Source organism: Tupaia chinensis, unplaced genomic scaffold (genome assembly GCF_000334495.1).
Source record: "Tupaia chinensis unplaced genomic scaffold, TupChi_1.0 Scaffold143973_1, whole genome shotgun sequence".
Taxonomy (NCBI): domain Eukaryota; kingdom Metazoa; phylum Chordata; class Mammalia; order Scandentia; family Tupaiidae; genus Tupaia; species Tupaia belangeri.
In genome coordinates this window covers 221,581-238,036 of record NW_006203824.1, presented here as the reverse complement: position 1 = coordinate 238,036, position 16,456 = coordinate 221,581, and the positions used below count along the sequence as shown (strand labels likewise).

Here is a 16,456-nt window from a genome sequence, read left to right as displayed (position 1 = left end):
AATTATTATTAGTTTTCTTAGTGGCATTTTTTTTTTTTTCTTTTTAGGTTTTTGCCAGAAGGCATCTGTGCTCATCAGAGACAGACACAGTCAGTCAGTGAGAAGGAACGTTAACGCGGGGGATGGCCACATCACAAGCCCTTCTCCTCCTGGGATTTTAGGCACGCGTGCACATGAGTCCAGCGTGATTTTAAAGCTACCAGGTCCAGGACTCAAACTGCAGTTGGCCATATGGGAGTTCAACACCTTAATCGCCATGCTATCTGATGGTCCCACCAAAGATATTTCAAAACGGTTTATTTAAATTCTTTTCAATTACCAGCCTTTGATTCAAGTCAACTCCTCAACTTTCCTTTCTCAAGATTCTAACTTTCCCAGATCATTTGAAGATCTATGAAAGGCTTTTACATCTTGGGTTTTCTTACCAAATCTACCTGGCTTAGTTCTATTACCTCTTACCCTGCAACCTAGTCAGCCCTAGGATTCCGTTTCACCAAGATCTGGTTCTCCAGCAACAAAACCCTATCTCTTTAACAGATCCTCTGGGCTCTCTAATCAGATTTCACCTGCCTCCACCTTTTAACCCTTCTATCTCACTCTAAATTGATACCGATGTTTCTATAGATCATTATTGTTCTCCATCTTATTTTCCACAATTAGATTATACCTAAAGTCAGTGAGAGTTTGAGTAGATTTGCCACATATTTCCTGATTCCAAATCTCCCTCTAACATTCCCACATTATCTGCCCCAGTTTTACAACTGGTCCTATGCTACCACCCAAACAGGATACTCGGCATGTACCTAGTATAGTGGTGCCAGGGCTGGGATCTGAACCTCAACAGGACATGTGAGATCCAGTTTCCTCTGGACAGCACTGAACTCTTTAAGACGAGGCCAGGCCCCTCTTTTCTTTATTTATACTTATTCTCTTAGTGATCCCATCTAGTTTCATGGTTTATATATAATCCATATACTAACAACTTCCCAGTTTGTATCTCTAAACCAAACCTCTTCAAAGAATTCTAGATCAAACATAATAAGCTGTCTATTTGACTTCTCTACTTCACTGCCTAATATGTAATTCAAATTTAGCATATTCAAACTGAACCTATAATCTAATCTCTCCTCCTTGTCCTGCAGTTTTTCTTTTCCTTCTCAACGTTAAGAATTAATAAACTCCATCCTTTCAAGTGTTAAGTCAAAAAAACCTTGCAGTCATCCTTGGTACATTCTCTCACAGATACCACCTCCCAATATTCTGGTCCCCTGGCAAATTCTGACAAGTCTATTAAGAAAGTATATCTAAGAATTCAACCACTTATCATCTCCACTGCCACCACAATGGTCCAAGCCCATGTCATCCCTCATCTAACTTACTGCTAGAGGCTCATCACCAGTCTACCGGCCCATGCCTGCCTGCAATCTACGTTCTCAGCACAGCAAGCAAGAGCCTCCTGTTAAAATGTAAAAATCAGATTGAGTCATCACTCCTATGTTGGAATACCTCTAACAGCTATTTCACTAGAGTAATAGCCAAAGTCCTTGTCCATTAAATCCATACTCAGTCTCCCTCCCATCCCTCTGCTGTTCCTCTAACATCCCAGGCCTGTCCTCCTACTTTTAGCCTCTATATTTGTTATTCTCTCTGCCTACAAAGCTCTTCCCTCCAGACATCAGTGTTCCACCCCCAACTTTTCATTCCCTTTTGCTGCTTTATTCCCCCCACCCCACAGGGCACTATCTACCATACCACATTTTGACTTAATTACCTACTTCATTATCTGTCTTCCCACACTAAATGTAAACTCTTGGGCCAGCAAGATTTTTATGTTCTTTCCTCCAAAGTACTGTGTGCTTACAAAAGTAGGCGCTCATATGTTCATTAAATAGAGAATTAAATTCGAAGATCAGATATATCAACACTTTAAGTTGAGAAGTGCTATATAACATAACTTTTACAGAAGCATGTGGCTTAAAAACTGTAAAACTTCACAACAAGGCCAAGTCTTATTTTCCTATACGACAGTAGGAGAAAACTTCACTGTAGACTTCTTCATATCTTTTTTTCTCAAAGGGGAAAAATATATTACTGGCAAATTTCTCTTCAGTTGCAACAGATATGAACTCAGGAGACTAAAGCTCAGGGGATGTCTCTGGAAAAAAATAGCAATGACTATTACCAAAAGAAAAAAAATGAGGCAAACAAATATATCAGTTCTCCAGCAGGTTTCTAAAACAGCACTAAATTCAAGGATATCCTTAATAGTAAAGCTACTTAATACGAATAATAAATAAAAGGTTGAACATATCTATTTCAAAAAATAAACTGTGACTATCCAGAAAAATTGAATTTAAAATATAAGGGAGAAGGGCCAGGAGGTGGTGCGGAGGTTACAGTGACTGCATCCCACATAGTAGACTTCATGGTTCGAGTCTTGGGCGTGGCGCTTGAAAATCACAATCATGCCAGGCATGTGCATTTGTATCCAAAATCTCAAAAGGAGAATGGAGAAGAAGGGATTGCGGTGTGGCCATCTCCCCAGGGAATGGTTCCTTATTTTCCCTTTGTCCCTCTCTTTGTCTCTCTCTGGTGAGTACATGCACCATATAGCAAAAACTAAAAACTAAAGGGCCAGTCAGTGTCACAGTAAATAAAGCAGCTGGATCCCACATGGCTGACCACATGGTTGGAGTTACAGGCCTGCTGACTTAAAAAACATGTGGGCGCAGGCCAACAGGTGGCATAGTGGTTAAAGGCGCTAGATTCTCACATGGCCGACCACAGCTCGAGTCCCGAACCTGCCAGCTTGCTTTCTAGCTTTCCCTCTCTCTCTCTCTCTCTCAATCTCTCTCTGGTCAAATTTAAAAAATAATAACAAATGGAATTAAATAAATAAATAATATATATTTTTAGTGTGAGTATATGTGCATGCATGCCCAAAATTTCAAAGGAGGGAGAGATGGAGATAGATTGCAGCATGATCAGGCCCCCATGGGGGATGCTTTTTAACTTCCCTTTCCCTCTCTCACACTGTCTCTCTCCAGAAAACACAAGTCCTCTGGCAAATTAGGGGAAAAATTTAAAAAGTAAGTGATAAGAGTTAAGGTATGGAAAATACTGAATAAGTATTTTAGCTGCCCTTCAGAAATTTACCAATTCAAAATTCGAGTTTTATAACACACATTCATTTGATCAAGAAAATAGGATCAAACTTCAACTTGTAAGCTCAATGATCTGAAAATTCTAAGTCAGTTTTATAAATAAATTAACTCATAATAAAGTCTGATAAGGTGATGTTGTTCCAAGGGATCCAGTGGGTGGTGTGGTGGTCAAGGCATTGGACACTTCCACATGGCTGACCACGGTTCGAGTCCTGACCTGGGGGACTTTCCCTCTCTCTCTGATAAAATTAAAATAAATGAATAAGTAAAAAATTAAATAAATAATTCTTTTTTGAAAAGGGGGGGAGCAGGAGATGGTATGCTGGTTAGGGCAGTGGGTTCCCACATGATCAACTTGGCCACATGGCTCAAGTCCTAAACCTGGCAGCCTGCTTTCTCACTTTCCCTTTCTTTCTCTGTCTCTTTCTGGTCAAATTAAAGAAAATGATAGTGAATAAAATTAAATAAATAATTATTTTTTAAAAAAATGTGTTCCACCAGAGACCCAGAATGACAAGTAGAGTTCACAGTCCCAGATAAGGAGTCAAGCATACAAGAAAGCCTCAGCCTCATAAGGAGCAACTTAGTGTTCATTACTTTTTTGTTAGTAAGAACCTGTCATTAGGTTTTTCTCTCCAGTGTTTAGCCAAAAGTAATCTTCTAACACATAAACAGATAATCTGGCTTAGCCAGGGTGGCATGTACTGCTGAGACATTGCTACTTAGTGACTTGAGGTCAAGTGCAAAGCCCAGATTCAGTTCCCACCCCAATCTAAAAAGGTAGGCCCAAGAGGTAGGCCCAAGTGTAAACATCTGTGTTGCTGAGAAGCAGGGGCAGGGGCACCACCATATAGCCATACTTCCCCCCTACTCCTTCCCTGTTCTACCCCCTCTCTCATTTAAAAAAAAAAAAAAAGTAACAAAATAGGGCTAACAGGTGGTGTGGTAGTTGAGGCACTGGATCCCAAGTGGCAAACTGAGGTTCAAGTCTCATATCCCGCAGCTTGAAAATCACAATGGGGGGGGGGAGAACCAGCAGTTAGCGTAAAGGCTATGTCGCTGGATTCCCATATTAGTTGACCGCAGTTCACGTCCTGGACCCGGTGGCTTAAAACTCACGCCGGGCGCGTGTGCGTGCGTGCCCAAAATCCCAAGAGGAGAATGGAGGAGAAGGGACTGCAGTGTGACCATCCCCTCTGGGGGGTGATTTCTGGCTTTCTGTCTCTAATGTCTCTCTCTGTCTTTCTGGTGAGCGCACGTGCCCTATAGCGAAAATCTCTCAAAAAAAAAAAGAAAGAAAGAAAATCACACTGGGCATGTGGGCACACATGCACCAAATCCGGACAAGATGTAAGAGAGTTTTGGGGGCTGCACTAGTTATTTTCCATCACCAGCTCTGTTCTCTCACTGTCCCCTAGAAATGTTGTTCCGGATTATTCCTCAGTGCCTAATGCTTAGTTCCTCCCAGGACTAAGAAGTCAGCAGCAGTCAGAGCCAAATTTCTTGTGGAGAAGCGGAATAGATCTTTACTCAACAGTCTTACTACAAGAGCAGTCCTAGAGTCACCTCCTGTTGGAAATCCTGATAATAATTTAGTGCACAACAGAAGTCTCATTTTAAGAGAAACCTCAGTGCTTCCTACCTCAATCTCACAGCCTTCAAATAAAAGCATGGAGGACTACGTGTTCCAGACATACCTGGAACTGTTAAGAAGTGTAGTGAAGAACTAAGTGAAGTTGCTACTGAATTTGCATCTTTATCTTAGAACTTCTGATTGAAGATCTGATGAGTGAAACTGAACTTAAGATTTACTTCTGAAAGCATGATAAAAATATGGACAGATCTTGAAGAAAAATTATATGATCTGAAAGATAAAATTTTACTGATTGGGGGTTAAGGGCGCTGAACTCCCATATGGCCAACCGCAGTTCAAGTCCTGGACCTAGTGGCTTACTTCCTCACTTGCTCTCTCTTTCACTCTGTCCCTTTCTGGTCAAATTAAAAACAAATAAATAAGCAAATAAATAATTCTAAAAACAAAAATGTATTGACTGGACAGTTTATATAACCTTTTAATTATTTTCCATTAACCAGATGACAGATAAAAATCTTTATTAAAGACTTTATCATTAAAAAAGGGGGAGGGAGGGACCAGCAGCTGGTATAATGGCTATGTCGCTGGACTCCCATGTAGTCGACCAAGGTTCGAGTCCTGGACCAGGTGGCTTAAATTCACACCAGGCACATGTGCATGCGTGCCCCAAGATCCCGAGAGGGGAATGGAGAAGAAGGAATTGTGGCATGGCCATCCCCCATGGGGGGTGATTTCTCGCTTTCTGTCTCTCTGTCTCTCTCTCTCTGTCTTTCTGGCGAGCTCACATGCCCTATAGCAAAAACCTCTCCAAAAAAATACAAAGGGGGGGTAGAGGGAGGATTGCAGTCTGGCTTTCAAACCTAGAGAAATGATTCTGTTTTGTCTATCTCTCTTCCTCTCTCTGTGGAGTGAAAGCACCTCAAAGGAAAAAAATCTAAAAAGTATCAAAACAATCAAATAATCTTTTCAATCCAAGCCTCAAGCAGATTCTAATGGCCTAAAGTATAAATGTTACTCAATTTGAATTTTAAACCTTATTGTTGTAATTTCCTTTATAATAAAAATGAAGATGTGAGTCAACAGATGGCATGGTGGTTAAGGTGCTAGATATCACTACAGATAACTCAGGTTCAAATCCTAGACACGGCAACTTGAAAAATATGCCATGTATGTGTGCAAGTGTGCCCAAAATACGAAGGAGAAAATGGAGAAGGAATTGCAGCCTGGCAATCCCAGGCTGATTTCCAGCCCAGGGGGTGATTTCTCATGCTCCCTCTTTCTTGGGTGAGTTCAAGCTCCTTAAAGTAAAAATCTCTTTAAAAAAAAAAAAAAAAAAAAAAAGGGTAGAAACTCAAACATACAGTAAATAATGCTTCAATAACAGTATTTGTAAAGTAGTATATTTTGGGACCGGCAGGTAATGGATACATCTCTGAACTCCCATGTAGTCGATCTGGGTTGGAGTTCTGGACCCAGAGGTTTAAAAAACCTCATGCCTGAGGCTGGCAGGTGGCATGGTGGTTAAAGGTGCTGAACTCCCACGTGGCGGACCGCAGTTCAAGTCCTGGACATGGTGGCTTGCTTGCTCACTTGCATTCTCTCTCTCCCTCTGTCTCTTTCTGGTCAAATAAATAAAGTTAAATAAAATAATTCTAAAAATAATTTTAAAAACAAAAAAAAAAAAACCCTCATGCCAAGTCCCAGACCCCGAGGTTTAAAAGAACATGCCGGACACTTGTGCACACATGCCCAAAATTCCAAGAGAATACTGGAGGAGAAGTGACTGTGGCATGGCCACCTCCCCTGGGGGGTGATTTCTCACTTTCTGTCTCTCTCTCAGGTGAGCACACACACCCTATAGCAAAAATCTCTCCAAAAAAAAAAGTAGCATATTTTGGGGCCAGCATAGTTGTTATACCACTGAACTCTCACATAGTTTACCACAATTTGAGTCCCGTATCCAGCAGCTGAAAAATCACATCATGTGCATGTGCACCCAAAATCCCACGAAGAAGGGATTGCAGTGTGGCCAACCCCCTGTTGGGAGTGTGATTTCTCACTCTGCCTGTCATTGTCTGCCTCTCTAGTGAGCACATGTGCCCTGTATAAAAACCTTTAAAAAAAGTAAGTTTGGGAGTTTGTTTTGTTATGTATATGTTTGTTTATTTTGAGATTTTTTTTTTGCTATGGGGCACATGTGCTCACTGGAGAGAGAGACAAAGAGACAAAATGTGAGAAATCACCCCCTCTAGGAGAGGGCCACACCTCAATCCCTTCTTCATTCTCCTCCAAGGATCCTGGACACGTGCACGCATGCATGCACACACACCCAGCATGAGGTTTTTGGGTATTTTTTGGTTTTGTTTTCTGATTTTGTTTTTGAGAGGTTTTTGCTATAGGGCACATGCACTTGCCAGAAAGAGACAGAAAACAAGAAATCACCCCCCAGGGGGGATGGCCACACAGCAATCCTTTATCCTCCATTCCTCTCTTGGGATCTTAGGCACGTGCGTGCGCACACGCACCAGGCATGAGTTTAATCCACCAGGTTCGGGACTCAACCGTGGTCAATTACATGTGAGTTCAGTGACAAAGGCATTCTGCCAACTGCTGGTCCCCTTCCCCGCCGCGTGAGTTTAAGCCGCCAGGTCCCAGACTCAAATAGCAGTCAACTATCTAGGAGTCCAGCAATGTAACCATGACACCATCTGCTGGTCCCTGTTGTTTTGTTGCTTTTGTTTTGATAGAGGGCACTCTTACAGAAGAGAGAAAGAAGAGCAAATCCCATCCCATGGGAATCGTCATGCCACAATCCCTTCTAATCCCTTCTCCTCCATCCTCCCCTTGGGATTTTTGACATGCATGCATACATGCCTAGCTTGTTTCTCAAGCTCCTGGAACCAGGACTTGAACCACTCAGTCACCCATGTAGGATCCATATACCTTAACCACCACACCACCAGCTGTCCCCCAATGAAGAACTTCTAACAATTATTCATCAAGCAAAAAGCCAGCAACTGAATTTATTATTGAATTTTCATCAGTCATAGTACCAACAAACATTAATACAGCAATGCTTTTATGGAAAAAACCTTACAAAATAAATGTTTACCAACTTACTAAGACTTGTTTACTCTTCTAATAGTTACCTATTACACAATTCTCATAAGAGAAGATCTCTTGTTGATCCTCAGAACATGAAATAAGAGACAGCTTCAGTATGTAGAGCCACAAGTAAAAATAGAACAGATTTTCAGTACTCGAATTGAGAAGGCGGAGAAAGAACATAAATCTTATTTAAGAAAATAACCTATGGTTGTTCTATTCAAAACCATAAAATGGATGATGATATTTTACATGATTTGGATACAGAGTGTTGAATAATTCAAGACTGTACTTTTGAAACTAATTTTACTTTAGGATTACTAATAGGATTCAAACATCTGCTATTGATATTTCAACAACAGAGTATTCAGAACTGCTATACAACTTATTCTCTATAAAAATGACTAACTTGGGACCAGCAGTTAGCGTAATGGCTATGTCGCTGGACTCCCATGTAGTCGACCGCAGTTCGAGTCCCAGACCTGGTGGCTTAAAACTCACGCCGGGCGCGTGTGCGTGCATGCCGAAGATCCCAAGAGGAGAATGGAGGAGAAGGGATTGCGCCGTGGCCATCCTCCCTGGGGGTGGGTGATTTCTCGCTTTCTGTCTCTCTGTCTCTGTCTGTCTGGCGAGCAGACGCGCCCTATAGCAAAATTCTCTCCAAAAATAAAAAAGAAAAGAAAAGAGGAACAGGGATCGGCACTTAGCGTAATGGCTATGTCGCTGGACTCCCACGTAGTTGACCGCGGTTTGAGTCCCGGACCCGGTGGCTTAAACTCACGCCGGGCGCGTGTGCGTGCATGCCGAAGATCCCAAGAGGAGAATGGAGGAGAAGAGATTGAGGCGTGGCCATCCCCCCTGGGGGGTGATTTCTCGCTTTCTCTCTCTCTCTCTGTCTGGCGAGTGCACATGCCCTATAGCAAAAACCTCTCAAAAAAAAAGAAAAAAGAAAAGAGGAACAAAGACTAGCAGATGGCATGATGGTTATGTTGCTTACTCCCACGTAGTTGACTGCAGTACTAGTTTCAGAGACAGCGGCTTAAAACTCATGCCAGGGGCCTGTGCATGTGTACCCAAAATCCTGAGAGAACAGAGGAGAAGGGACTGCGGCATGACCAGACCCCCACACCACACCCCCGATGATTTCTCACTTTCTGACTCCCTAGTGAGTAGACATGACCTATAACAAAAATCTCTCTTAAAAAAAGGGAGGAACAGAGGAAAAGAATAAAGATATTTGAGGAAAAGGTACTAATTGAGGCAAACAGAGATGAAGAGCTCCAAGAATTAAAAAGACCCCTTAGGGCCGGCAGGTGGCGTGGTGGTTAAAAGCGCTTGATTCCCACATGGCCGACCATAGTTCAAGTCCCAGACCTGGAGGCTTGCTTTCTTGCTTTCCCTTTCTCTCTCTCCTTGCCTCTCTCTGGTCAAAATTTTAAAATGATAATAACAACAAATGGAATTAAATAAGTAAATAAAATTTTTTTTAAAAAAAAAAGACTGTCAACTTCTTTAAAAAAATTTAAAAATTAAAAAAGACACCTTAGGTCTTCTAATACAACCTGCCAGCCACCTAGGAATTCCCTTTCTAATATCCCTTATAGAGATTAAAATTCAGCAGTTACTTGGACTCTATGATTCATTCAACATATGCTGACTGAGTGCCTACCTGATATATATGTATAAAATAACTGCACACACATTTATATATAGTACTGTGCCTACTACCTATCTATAATACTTTGAAATGTGCTAGTAATGGAACTGAGGAGTCACTGATGCTGCTGTCAATGATTTCAGGTTCTCCCCTTTGCAGGCACAGCTATGACATTTCTTGGCACCCTTATGGTGGTTGGGAGGCACCAGGTGTCTAGATGTGGATAATGACTTATAAGTGGAAATGCCTCCAATTCACTCTGGCAAAAGCATTTAACTGGAGCCTTCAACAAGTTTCTGGCAATGCTGGGGTGGGGAGAGTGTCTATCCTATTCCTAAGTTACCTCCAAGAGCAAAGGCCCCTGTCAACCTGAGCCAATGAGAAATAAGCTTTTAAGCCACTGAAGTGTTAGGGTTTGGTATTATTGTGTGTGTCTTTTTATTTGTCAGAGGGTATGTGTGCTCATCAGAGAAAGAAAGAAATCAGGCCAAATGGGCACGGTTACCCAAAATCCTTTTGCCTCCATTTCTCTATTGGGTCGAATTTTGGACACACATATGCTCTCCTGGCCTGTTTTTCACACCACTAGGGCCAGGATTCAAACCTTAGCTATGTGAGATTCGGCTTCCTTAACTACTGCCCCACAGGGCCAGCCCCAGCCTTCAGTCAATTCTTTAAAAACATAGTTGTATTGGGACCAGCAGTTGACGTAATGGCTAGGTCGCTGGACTCCCACGTAGTCGAACCCAATTCGAGACCCGGACCTGGTGGCTTAAACTCACACCGGGCGCGTGTGCATGTGTGCCCAAGATCCCAAGAGGAGAACGGAGGAGAAGGGACTGCGGTGTGGCCATCCCCCCCGGGGGATGAATTCTTGCTTTCTGTCTCTCTGTCTCTCTCTGTCTTTCTGGCAAGCACACATGGGCATATACACACACACCCACACACATAAACACACATAATTGTATCTTGGGAGAGCGGAATATGATAGCAGCAAATGTGATAAACTCACTGACCAATTACCTACAGTACAGCAGTTACATATAAGCTACATGGTCAACTGAGAACAAATCTAGGGTAGCGGAGACATTTTCTTAAGGGTCTGATGAAGTATTATGAGAAGACCATTCCAATGGGTGCTTAAAATGACTTAATGCCCTTCGTTGGCTCATATATCACCACCCTCAATCATTCTGGACCTCTTCTACTTTCCCCAAAGCCCTAGCTATACAAACATCTGGCTAGTTCCTATAGCTGCAGCTTAGATATCACAGTCACACCTTCCCCAACTCCCCCCACTATATGCTCCTGCTGTTTTATAGTCAAACCATTCCAGGTTTGACTGTTTTCCCTGCTAAACAAAAGCACATCCTAAAAGACACAATTTCTCCACAGTCTACCAAATCTGATAGTATTTAAAGACAGCATTCAAGTACTCACCTAAAGAATGAGCCTACCTCTAATTCTCCTTAGAAAGTTTTTAAACTTCAGGACCAGCAGTTGACATAAAGGCTATGTCGTTGGACACCCATGTAGTCAACCACAGTCCAAGTCCCAGACCTGGCGGCTTAAAACTCAAGCCAAGCACATGTGCATGCATGCCCAAGATCCTGAGAAGAGAATGGATTGTGGCATGGCCATACCCCCTGGGAGGCGATTTCTCGCTTTCTGTCTCTCTGTCTTTCTGGCGAGTGCATGAACCCTATAGCAAAAAACCTCTCAAAAAAATTTTTTTAAACTTCTTTCTAGTACATAAAAGTATATTTCTGGCCAACAGGTGGCATGGTAGTTAAGGGTGCTGGACTCCCACATAGTCAACAATGGTTTGAGTCCCAGACCTTGCTGCTTGCTTGCTCGCTCGCTCGCTCTCTCTGTGTCCCTCTCAGGTCAAATTAAAATAAATTTAAAATAAAGTTAAATAAAATAATTCTTCAAAAAATAAAAAAGAAATGAGCATATTTCTATTCCATACAGTATGGCTAACATAACTTATATCAAGGTAGTTAAAAGCAAATATCACCTGAATATTTTAACATAAACAAGAACACAATCTCAGAAGGTCTGACTTTGAACAATGTTACTCTCCAAACTAAACTATTGGTAATAATGTATACCAGGGACTGGCAGATGACATAGTGGTTAAGGGTGCTGGACTCCCACATGGCTGACCACAGTTGGAGTCCCAAACCTGGCGGCTTGCTTTCTCACTTTACCTCTCTCTCTTTGTCCATCTTGGGTCAAATTAAAAATAAATAGTTAAATTAAATTTAAAATAATTATTTAAAAGAAATGTGTACTCAAAATCCAAAAGAGAGAGAAACTTCATTAAATGACAGGGCCACTGTCATCTACCTAAACAACTCTTAGATAATATAACCACACCATCTTCACAGTAACATTTCCCTATTCCTATAGAGAAAATGCTTTTAAAAAAGAACTATTTATTCATTTATTTTAATTTGACCAGAGAGGGACGGAGCAAGAGAGAGAGAGAGAGAGAAAGCAAGAAAGCGAGACACCAGGTCTGAGACTCAAACCGCAGCAGGCCATGTGGGAGAGTCCAGCACCCTTAACCACCACGCCACCTGCCAGTCCCCCAAAAATGCTTCTATTAGTTCACTCAAAATTAGTATGTAATCACAAAATAACCAATAAAAAAGAAACAGGCTGAAACATACACACTCTATTTGGTTTCTTTCTTTCAGAGGGGAAGGGGTAACCTTGATAGGGGCTTCTTGTACAGCCATCCTCCCCCAGCTTCCCAGTTCTTTAAGATCACAGGGACCCAGCATGTACAATGATCCAGGACTTGACCCTAGACTTTCCATGTGGCTTCTCTATCACCCACCCAGCATCAACCTACAGTCTGCACCACTACAGCTAGGTCCATACACTCATTTAAATAATAGATAGATAGATAGATAGATAGATAGATTAGATAGATTAGATAGATTAGATAGATAGATCATATTCATGGAAGACTCCATATTACTAAGATGTCAGTTCTCACAATATTTTTTTTTTAAAGAACAACAAAGAAGGGCTAGCTTATGGCATGGTGATTAAGGTAACTGAACTTCACATGGCCAACTGCGTTCAGTTCAACTACATGGTTTGAGTCCCAGACTCCATGGTTTGAAAAACATGCCAGGTACACATGTATGTATATCCAAAATCCCAAGAGGAGAAAGGAGGAGAAGGGACTATGGTGTGGCCATCCACCCTGGAGAGTGCTTTCTTTTTCCCTTCTATCCCTAACAAGCACAGGCACCCTATAACAAAATTTTTTAAATAAATAAAAATAAAACAAGTCGCAGTCACTTCGGAAGACAGTTTGGCAATTTATGACCAAACTAAATAACTGTACCACCAAACAACCATCAATCATATTCCTAGGCATTTACGCAAGTTAAAAACGTATATTCACAGGGACCAGCAGTTGGCATAATGGCTATATCACTGGACTCCCATGTAGTCAACCGCAGTTCGAGTCCCAGACCAGGTGGCTTAAACTCACGCAGGGCACATGTGTGTGCGTGCCCAAGATCCCGAGAGGAGAATGGAGAAGGGATTGCAGCGTGGCCATCCCCCCTGGAGGGTGATTTCTTGCTTTCTGTCTCTCTGTCTCTCTCTGCTGTTCTGGTGAGTGCACGTGCCCTCTAGCAAAAGCCTTGGAGGGTGAGGGGGTCACCTATATTCACACAAAACCCTATACACAAATGTTCACAGAAGCTTTATTGATAATCACTAAAAGTGGGAAACAACCAAGATGTCCTTTAACAGAAGAGTGAATAAACCCTGGCACAACGGAATACATACAATTGTAAAGTACACAACAGAAGGCTATTCAAAGATGAAAAACAGGTTACCAATTCATGCAGAAAAGTGGACGAATTTTAAATGCCATCTTGCTAAGTGAAAGAAGCCAGACCTCAAAGCAACATATGACATTCTAGAAAAGGCCAAACCATAAGGATAGAAAACAGATCAGTGGGGCTAGCAGGTGATGTGGTGGTTAAGGTGTTGGACTGCCACATGGGTAACTGTAGTTTGAGTCCAGGACCTGGCAGGTTGCTTTCTCTCTCTCTCTCTCTCTCTCTCTCTCTCTCTCTCTCTCTCTCTGTGATGATGATGAGTGTGTGTGCCCTGTAGAAAAAAAATTAAAAACAGTAAATTAAAAAGGGGGGACCAGCAGGTAGCACGGTGGTTAAGGCACTGGACACTTCCACATGGCCAACCATGTTTCAAGTCCTGGACCTGGTGGTTTGCTTTTCTCACTCTCTCTCTCTCTGTGTGTGTCTCTCTCTGTTCAAATTAAAATAAATGAATGAATAAATAAAATTAAATTAATAATTCTTTAAAAAACAAAAAACTTGCCATAAGGCATGTACACTTGCCAGAGAGAGAAAAACAAGGAAAGTGACAATGTTGCCCCCAAAAAAGGGGGATGGCCATGCTGAAATCTCTTCTCCTCCTCTTAGGATTCTAGGCATGTGCGCTAGCGTGCACATGTGCTTTTTCAAACCACAGGGTCCAGCCAGGATTCAAACCATACATTCAGCCATGTGGGATCCAGTCACCTTAACCACCATGCCATAGCTGGCCCATATTTTTCTATTTTTATGTGAACAAATTTTACAGATTTTAAGGTAAGCACAAATGCCACCAGCTCCTCTTTAAAGCCCTCCATAAGCCATACAGGTAGACACAAGTTTTCCCTGACTTTCTCCACAGTTTAAAGCGGCTCTCTCACAGTTACAATTTTTCTACAGCCTACAAGTTCCTCGAATACAAGAACAATATCTTGTTCATTTGGCATCTCCACAGAAGAACAGTCATCAAATTTGCTGAATGAGTGATGTAAGAGACAGTATTAGATGTGCATAAATGGACACCACTCCAGAGAGCACAGAACTTTCTGAAACTGAACCCAAAATTATTAACATACATTGTCCTCAAGAGGTCTCTAACTCTTACTAGATTTTGCAAGAAGTCTAAGAACCATCAAAATGTTAAAGAAACCACTCTAACAAGGAAAGGACTCAAGTTTTATCAACAAGCGGACTTGTTTCTGCCAGTCATTTCCATCAGTATTTAGCAGGGTTCGTTTGTGGAAAGTACCAATTTCTCTAAACTACAATGTTTTTTCTTGCTATAGGGCATGTGCGCTCCTTCAAGAGAGACAGACAGTGAGAAACCACCCTCCAGGAGGTATGGCCACAGCACAATCCCTTCTCCCCTATTCTCCTCTCAAGATTTTAGGCAAGTACATGCGCCCAGCATGACTTCTTAAAAATAATTATTTTATTTAACTTTATTTATATATGTATTTTAATTTGACCAGAGAGGGACAGAGTGAGAGACAGAGAGGGAAAGTGAGAAAGCAAGCCACCAGGACTCAAACCATGCTCGGCCATGTGGGAGTCCAGTGCCCTTAACCACCACCCCAATCTCAGGATTTTGGGCACATGCACACACATATGCCCAGCATGATTTTCAAACTGCCGGATCCATGACTTGAGCCAGAGTAGATTAAGTAGAATCCAGCCACCTTAATCTCCATGCCACCTGCTGGCCCTAAATTACAATTGCTTTATCTCACGAAACTAATATTATTCCTCAAAGGTTTGCTGTGAGAAATTGAATGTGATCACTTTGGAAAGTCCTAGGATCATGAAGACTATTATAGTCACTCAAGAATCCAAATTTCCTTTCTACCTTTCTCCCTCCTTTAAGTAAGTTTTCATGCCCATAAAATGAACAAGTTAGGTCTTTTATAAAAATTATTTTTCTCTTTCCAGCTGGTGCCAAGCAATCTCTCGGGACAACTGGCACAAACACCGCAAGACCGAGGACAAGAGAAAGCCCTACCAGAAGAAGCAGAAGTATAAGCTGGGACGCCCCGCTGCCAACACTAAGATCGGCCCCGGCCACATACACACAGTACATGAACAGAGAGGAAACAAGAAATACCACGCCCTGAAGACATGGGAAACTTTTCTTAGGGTTCAGAGTGCTGTTTGTGCAAAACAAGGATCACTGATGCTGTCTACAATGCATCCAATAATGAGCTAGTCCGCACCAAAACCCTGGTGAAAAACTGCATCGTGCTCATCGACAGCACACCGTACGGACTCCATACAACAGCGAACCGAGTCCTACTATGCACTGCCCCTGGGCCACAAGAAGGGGGCCAGGCTGACTCCTCAGGAGGAAGAGATTTTAAACAAAAAGTGATCAAAGAAAATTCAGAAGAAATACGAACAGAGGAAAACAAATGCCAAAATCAGCAGTCTCCTGGAAGAGCAGTTCCAGCAGAGCAAGCTGCTTGGTGCATCACATCCAGAGCAGGCCAGGCAGCCGCGCGGATGGCAATGTGCTAGAGGGCAAGGAGCTGGAGTTCTACCTGAGGAAAATGAAAGCCCAGAAAGGCAAATAAACCTTCCTATCTTCACTCTGTAATAAAGGTGTTAATTGTTACACATCAAAAAAAAAAATTTTTAATTACAAATTGCTGCCATTCCTTCGGAGTTGTGTTCAGATTATTTTCTTCAAAATTCGTTTACAACTTTTATCTGCAACAAAGTTAGTTTTCTCTCAAAAACGTGTATTCATTTTAAATCTGTTCACTTCAGCATTTCATTTTTTAAGACTAAATTTACATTTTTTTCTCATCTTTAAATTTATTTCTTACATGAGAAAAAAAGAGGGAGAGGAGAAGGAGAAAGAACACAGACACCTACATCCCCAAAAGAGCCTTTTGCTATCACAGTCCACCCCCAGCCTTCAGCCAGCCCCAGATCACTGGCGAACACAGCCCAGCAAGCTCACGGCAGTCTCTGGACTTGTGGAACTGCCTAACAGAGCACTGCATCTCACCACTGCACCACCTTCAGTCCTGTCAACTTTACATTCCTGTCTTACCATGCCTAGCTA

The 16,456-nt window shown here is 42.0% G+C and overlaps 1 pseudogene; it reads left to right on the top strand.

Annotated features, from left to right (window-relative positions):
- The window catches only part of LOC102500159 (40S ribosomal protein S8 pseudogene), a 42,922-nt pseudogene extending 26,782 nt beyond the window's left edge, over window positions 1-16,140 (top strand).
- The last annotated feature ends 316 nt before the right edge of the window (window positions 16,141-16,456 follow it).